The sequence below is a fragment of the Homalodisca vitripennis genome, chromosome 1 (assembly GCF_021130785.1).
Source record: "Homalodisca vitripennis isolate AUS2020 chromosome 1, UT_GWSS_2.1, whole genome shotgun sequence".
NCBI lineage: Eukaryota > Metazoa > Arthropoda > Insecta > Hemiptera > Cicadellidae > Homalodisca > Homalodisca vitripennis.
In genome coordinates, this window is record NC_060207.1 from 173802748 (window position 1) to 173811210 (window position 8463).

The following is an 8463-nucleotide window of genomic DNA, read 5'->3' on the forward strand; positions in this document are numbered from 1 at the left end:
ACGTAGACTTGGCCGCGGACTACTAAACTGCATGAAAAAGTCAGTCTCGCTGTGTTAAAACTGTCCCGGCGGAGTATGAAAACAGACTGCGAAAATCAGTGACCTTTACGGCTTCCTCTCGCGATTTAAAAGTGAAGCCAATGTCGTACAATTCTGTAAGATGCGTCAAATTAAAGCTCTTAATATTGGCAATCTATTGGTTACATTTTTAAATATTATATACTTTATTTTATATCTAACCTCTTCATCATGAAATGAGTATTATTACGGTATAAGATTTATCTTACTAGAGTGGTAAAATAGATTTCTAGTTTTTTGATAATATTTTTTCGTGGATTTTTTTATTGGAAGTTTAGTTTAGCCTGTAGTAGCGTATGAAGTGATGAGTGAACGTTTCTGCCGGAACTGTAGTTGGCGCATTGGCTCACTGATACCGTAATAACTCAATAAATTAGTTTATTGTGCAATAAAAATACCTTTACGAAAGAACCAAGTTAATTTAACTAATTTATTAGTCTTAAAAAATATTGTGGGTTTAATTGTTATTGCAATTATATACTTTATTTAATATTTAACCTCTTCATCATGAAATGAGTATTATGACGGTATAAGATTTATCTTACTAGCGTGGTAAAATAGATTTCTAGTTATTTTATTTGATAATATTTTTTCGTGGATTTTAAAATTGGAAAATTAAAAAAATGTTATAATAATTTTAGATTTTATGAAATATGTTCATTTATTGTTTTTATTAAGATATTGTTAAGAAAGTTGTATATTAATTATTTTTTCAACCACTTTGTATTTTATATTTTGTTCATGATTTGTTTAACCCATCATATGTAAATAATAAAATAAAATAAAACATAAAAAATTTCATATAATTTTTGCATATAGTTTTAATTACTCTCAACTTAATAGTTCCGTTTTTTCACTTCTATCGGCAGTCCCACGACTGCTACTGTTTTTTTTTTTTTCATTCATGTATATTTTATTCTCTGTGCTCAACAGTGGTTGCAGAAAAGGTTGAAATAATAAGTGTTGTTACTATCTAGCTTACTCTATGCTTTCTTACTATTAAAGTAAATAAATAGATAAATTGTGGTAAATTAATTAAACATGGTGTTTTGCTGTTATTATTCAATATTTACACACTAATTTTGATTACATTTAACAATATATTTCAATTAATAATATTTATTTCCTGTAATGCAACTCTAGATGCCAAGATGGGCTTTTTCGCAACTTTAAAGACCAGTGAGGCGTATTTTGAGGGGATATTTAAAATAAGAAAAGGTCTAAGCATTAACGAAAGCTTTTAAAAAACAAACGTTATAACTAACTTTATTCAGCATTAGAGATCAAGATGTATAATATTCACTATATTGAGAAATCGTAGTGTAATTAATTGGAAATTAGTTACATGTTGGTTCAGTTTTAAAAAAAAGTAGAATTATATAGCAAACCTTTTCTTAATTGTTCTTCAACTGTAAAAATTAATTAAACGAAAATATTTTATGTACAATATAATTATTTTTTAGGGTATTTGAGTCTGATTCCCTTAAATATGAGTAAATTTTGAAAGTATTGGTGTGAAGATGTCAACAGCAAGGAAAACACACATTTCATGTATTCAAATAATTATAAGAAGATATATTAATGTGCATCAATTTTATAAACGCACATTAATTATAAAAATACTTTTACATTTCATCTTAACTTTTGAAACGAAAAAAAAAAACAGATTGTTGGGGAGCAAATATTGGGTATCTTAATTTTGTCTCCTACATGACTTGAAGAGGTTTCTGTCTCCTACGTCATAAAGCCTCGCTGGTTGGTTGTCATATTCATCTCAGTTTCATATGAGACCTGCACAATGTAGGCAACTTTTATAATATTTCAACTTTCAAAGCGGTTATAAACTTGACAACCTTTTAAATTGTATGTGTAACCTTTTACAATTAAACACGAAATATTTAAAGTTCTTTATAATTACTCTTCTTAACGTAGTAACCATTATAGTGGTAATATTAATGTAGACAAACTAGTAAATTTTGTTTCTTATACTGGAATATTCAAATCTTTTACAGTGATTGGAGGTTGAGATTTTATACAACTTGCTTCTTTGGCAGAAAAGGGAGTTTTGGAATCTAGTAATACGAAATGACGTGTCACATAAAATTAAATTGATTAAATCTGTCTGGATGATACAAGTATATTGAGATTGATATCTGTACATAGTTTACAATTTTTCATACCAGTGAGGACTTACAGGTTCTTGGTTTTTTTGCGAAAAATGTAACATGAATCTGAGGCTCCGCTTTTAACACAGGGTTAAATTCTTTGTTTGAAGGTTTGTTTTTAACGATGGAAGGATTCTGAAGGAAACAGGATTTTTTTCCGGATACAGAATGAATGTGCTGCAACGCTTTGGTAAGATTTGTTTATTTTAACCTAGTTTGTAATTATTTATTAGGTTATTTCGTTACCTGAAGAAGAGATCAGATTGTAGATGTCGAATCGTAGTGTTACTGATTTCTTGTTTCAACGATGGAACGATGGAAAATTTCCGGAAAAATTCTGTTTTCTTCATAGGGTTAAAGTTTAAAAACTGTGTTATAAATAGGAAATTGTCCCAAATTTACAAATTTTTATAACAGAAATTTAGATTTAATGCTGTTATAAAATATAATCTGTTAATTTTTATGGTTTATAGTTTATATTTAAAATAGAGTTTTTATGTGAAATTTTGTACTTAAATTCAGTAACTAGCTGAATAGTGTTCCCTCTTAACGTTTATGGTGGCGAATATATTGCAAAACGTTGATTAGTTTTTCATTTTGGTGAATACTAAAGAACTGGTTAGATTCCAATCCTTGAAGTGTAGCGTTATACTTTTAAGGCAAATTAAGCCATATTATTGCATATATAGCCATAAGGATGGCAAATGTTCGAAATCATGTTACATTTTTAAGCTGTTGTGTAAACTGACCAGAACAGTAGATTGAATTTAAGGAATGGGATGCACGTTGTCAAATATTAAATCGTAAATAAAGGGATCAGGAGTTCAGCGTGTTTGATAATTATTAAAGCTGTATTCGAACTATAATTCTTGGAAAAGTCTATATTGTAATACAAAGATAACAAACGCAATATTTCAATCTACTTTCGTTATGTGACCAAAAATCGAAACAAAGATGTGTAAATAAAGATAACTAACTAAGGACTTCTTTTAGAAAAAGGATCCTTTTTAGCAAAACGCTCCAGCATCCTTTCCTCCACAAATAAACATCTACTGAAAATATATTGCAGCCGTTGCTTTGTATCATCTGTATAGCAGAGTTCAATCAAATAGTATTCATCCAAACTCTGTGAAGGTAACTCTTCTTAAAGGATTGTTTAAAAAACATGCACCATTGCTAGTAACAATTGAAATTTTATGCTGAAAAGAAAGGTTAACGGCTTCAAACATTAGTTTTGCATTGTGTGTCATATATTGAGTTTAAGCTTAATTATTGTATTAGAGTGAGACAGACGTCTTTAAAATATCAATCGCATAGGTGAGATAAACGTTAGTGTACAAAAAAATTATCCATGTAAATTATATCACCGGTAACGAAATTGTGAAACACGAGGTACTAACATGATGCTTATAATTAGGAAGGACTTTACTCATATTATAAACATTTAAAAAGTTTCCGAAGATATTCGAATAGAGTTTGCGATGCGGATATTGAGTTTCACTTATGGATTCCTCATAATGCTTACTATTCAACATCACGCTTACTAACAACTTGCTTAATATTCAAAAAATTGTATTATTTCTAAAACAACCAGTGTTCTTTCCTGAAACATTATTATAGGTTTTAATAATTATTTTAAAAATTACCTAAGAATTCTTTGTTTAAAGTTCGTCATTGACATAAACATTTGTCATCAAACTGATGTTGGAGTTTTAAAATTACTATACGACTTTATTTTTTGATGTGAAGGCCCAAAATGATCCAATCAAGCATAGAGTTATTGATTTTAAAATGTTATCAAAACATTAAAGTAAGCATATACAGGGTGTATATTATGTCTGGAAACACCCAAATATATCCTTTAATAATTTAAATATAAATTTGAAACCTCTTACAATCGTGATAGAGATTTGGGCATCTACTTTTTGGAACAATGTTTTGTTATGTCACACCAATGGGGGACGTCCTGCCGAGGGTATCGTGAATATTCTTAATGGAAGCCTATACCTTGTGATACATAATTTTAAAGGTAATAGCTTACTGAATTGAATGCCACAAACCGCATCTCAAGGTTAATTATTCTATCAGAAAATAGAGCATTTTTAGTATTTGAAAATTTACTGATGTTCAACAATGTAATTTTAAACATGGTTCTTGCCACAAAATGTGTTACACTAATTTTTTTAGCATTTTTTTAAATGTTCAATTAAATAAAACAAAAATTTCATTTTAAGCTGGTTCTATTAGCACAAATTTGCCAGTTTTTATTACAGTACAATTATGGAAATACTTTATGTTATTGATTTCTTATTACAAATAAAAAATAATGTATGCTGTTAGAAAAGTCTTACAACAAACGTTTTTACCTGCATTTGGTGTCAAAGCAATTGTTCGAACTGTGTTCCTTCTACGGTTTGGAACAATGAGCCAATCTTGTGTAAAATGATTCGACAGAGTTGCCTAACATTTCTTCAGTTATCAAAGCAATCTCCTCTATAATCCTGTTTCTTAGGTCTTCCAAATTATGAGGCTTTCTTCTATAAACATTGGATTTTAAATTACCCATAGGAAATAATCGATTGAGTGAACAAATCCGGAGATCTTGGAGGCCATTCGATTTCTCCTCTTCGGCCAATCCATTTATGAGGAAACCTTAAATCCAAATACTCTCTTTAACCTGTCTCCCATAATGGGGTGGAGCACCATCCTGCTGAAACCATACATTATCAAAAGTATTCTCCGGATGCAATTTGAATGGCTGGGATTATTTCATTTTGGAGCATATTGTAGTAAAGTTCGGCATTTAAATTTTCCATTGATGAAAAAGGGTCCAACAATTTTGTTACCTAAAATTCCACACCATACGTTCAGTTTTTGTGGTTGCTGTGAATGGGACTCAGTAATCCAATGTGGGTTTTCACTAGCCCAGTATAACGGCAATTGTGCCTGTTAACATTGCCATTTAGGAAAAAAGTTGCCTCATCAGAAAATAGTATGTTGGTCAGAAAATCTCTATTGTCATCACATTTGCGCATCACAAGTTCACAAAACTCAACTCTTCTGTCGTAATCATCCTCACTTAACTGTTGGACTAAATGAACTTTAAATGGTTTGTATTTATTAATTTTCAAAATCTTACTCACAGACATAGGGTGCATATAATGTTGCTGTGCAGCTTTTCTGAGCGATGTATGTGGGTCTTCAATAAATGTTTGCAAAACATCTAGTGCATGTTCTTCATCTGTTGCAGATTGTATCCTACCCGACTTTGGCCGATTACGTACACTCCCTGTCATTTCAAAACGCTCAATAGTTTTTGATATTGTTGAAACACTTATGGGGATTCCTTTCTGGGGGAAAGTGTCATTAAAACCAAATTACAAACTTCCCGATAAGATCTTTGACGATCGCCATATCCTCGCATCATCAACAGAGTAATTCGTTCTCTTTCAGACAAATTCCATTAAAATGCCAAATAAAAACTGAAACTACTGTAATTAGATAACTTGTTGACAGCAATGCTTCAGAGACACTGATTAACTCGACAGGAATGATATGACCTTTGTCCATTTGTAATTCCCATGCTTAGACCTGTCTAGTGAAAGCTCCATGCTCAACAAACTGAAAACCTGTAGACCAGATGATTAATAACACAATAATGTTTCTCATAGGCTAGTGACCTTTGTCTCTTTAAACCTTCCTGCTGACTGGAAAACACCAAGTACAAGATTCATAAGTAATCAGAGAAAGTGACTCATAAGTTTTATTCATTGTAATAAAAACTGGTAAATTTGTACTAATGAAACCAGCTTAAAAATAAATTGTTTATTTTATTTTAATTGAACATTTAAAAAAATGCTAAAAAATTAGTGTAACACATTTTGTGGCAAGAACCCATGTTAAAATTACATTGTTGAACATCAGTAAATTTTCAATTATAAAAATGCTCTATTTTCTGATAGATAATTCCTTTGAGATGCGGTTTGTGGCATTCAATTCAGTAAGCTATTACCTTTAAAATTATGTATCACAAAGGTTATAGGCTTCCATTAAGAATATTCACGATACCCTCGGCAGGACGTCCCCCGTTGGTGTGACATAACAAAACATTGTTCCAAAAAGTAGATGCCCCAATCTCTATCACGATTGTAAGAGGTTTCAAATTTATATTTAAATTATTAAAGGATATATTTGGGTGTTTTCCAGACATAATATACACCCTGTATAATCATAACAATGCGTATGCACAAAACAAGTGTTATAGTAGAGAAATTTCTTTCACATTTACTTGCTGAAACAGAGCAGCAATAAAATATTAAATAAAAATTCCTACTATAATATAATACGATGATTAGCGCACTCCTTAAAATTGTATAGTACTGAAAAACAGCTAATATTTATTTGTAGTGGTATGGCGATAGAACCAAGTTATGGTTGCCATGAGAAATTAAACCATCAAACTGTACAGGAAAAATAAATCACATGAAATAAATTTTTGAAAAAACTACAATAAATACAAATAAACCGTTGTATTGTGCATCCAGTGGATGTCCTGGAGCGGCACATCACTAACCACTTGTGTTGAGATGTTCGTGGTAAAGTACTAACATACAGTTCTAACCGGATTCAGTAAACTTACTACTTAAAATTAAACAGCTTAATCAACAGTTACAGTAAATTACCTGATTTGATTATGATTTCTTTCACGCTATATATGTCCAGAAGTTTTTGCATTACCTCTGATAGATAGAAAGGTCCTACAGACTAGAAATTTGTCACATAGGTTCATCTTGGTCTTGGTTCAAGGGAAAAACTTATTGCTTTTAAGATTAAAATTTCGAAGGACTTTTCGTCCAACTGTCCATCCGCCTGTGCTCTGACTTTCGATACTCCGTTTTATCGGCTTATTGTCGTCCTAATTAATAATTACCATGCACGCATTACGATAATTCTAAGAGAAGAATAAAGACTTAGGTATATTTCATTAAAAAACGTCAAACTAACTACAAATATTTGTTTGCAAATAGCTATAATCTATAGTTATAATTTTTCAGTTAATTGAGCATCTAATATTCACAATTTATTCAATCATGTGTAAAATAAAATAGTATTTCTTGTTGAAATAGCTATCCGTTTTACAGTTGTTTTGTTTGGTTTCAACTGTAGTATTCTCATATAGTTTTTTGACGTAATCATAATAATAAAAGTGTAATACCACAATATACAGAGCGCAGATTAAGTCCTGATACGCCTAGATACATACCAAACGAGTTGAGATATAAAATCTTCACCATACCTCTTAAAATACTTTTGGAAGGTAAAAATACTCCTCCAAAAATATAATAAAATAATAAAGAGTATAGTAAAAGTAAAAGTAGTAGTAATAGTAAGTAGGTATAAGTTAAGTGTATTTATATATACATATATATCAAATCATTTTTGTAATCAGGGTTTCTAGAAAACTCATTTAGGAGAAAAATACGAATAATATGTTGGAGACAGAATAAAACCTGGAGCAAAGAGATGACATTTACGAAGTTGTAAAGGATGCAAAGAAACATTTTTGATCAGAACTTTAATATCCCACTTCAAATGATTCCCAATTTTATAATTCGTAAAGAGTAACTGCTGATAAACCAGGTAGAATATTATGATAGACGAGTATTTACCCCCCTCCAATTATTATATACTTTATTATACAAGGAAATGTTTTAATTTTTGTATCACATGTAAGCATTCGTAATTTTAGTTTTTAATTAAATTAAATTAGATTTCATTTAATTTAATCTTTTATAAAACTTTGGTGACTATTTTACGTCTTTGGCTATGCAATAGTTCTTGAAAACTATTATATTATTTAAATACTTGTGTATGGTTTTATATAAGTTTTCCATTGTCTTGGGATTTAAGACACCTGCTACAGCAGGGTGCTACAGATGAAGTACTACCAACGTAACAGCAGGTAGCCAGATGAAGGATACCACTTTGTTGTGGTTTGATACCCTCCCCATTTGCAGCGTCGTTCACAGATAATTCTCTTTGCCTCAAGCGTCTTCCAATTTAATAAAGACATTTTTCATTGCATTTTTAATTTTATTTTATTTTATTTCACCCGTTGTGTAACTTTGGGGACTATTTTACCTCTTTAGGCTATACAATAGTTTTTGAAATTGTATAAAAGTAAAACAGTCAAGCCATTTTATAAACCGTTCAAAATTTG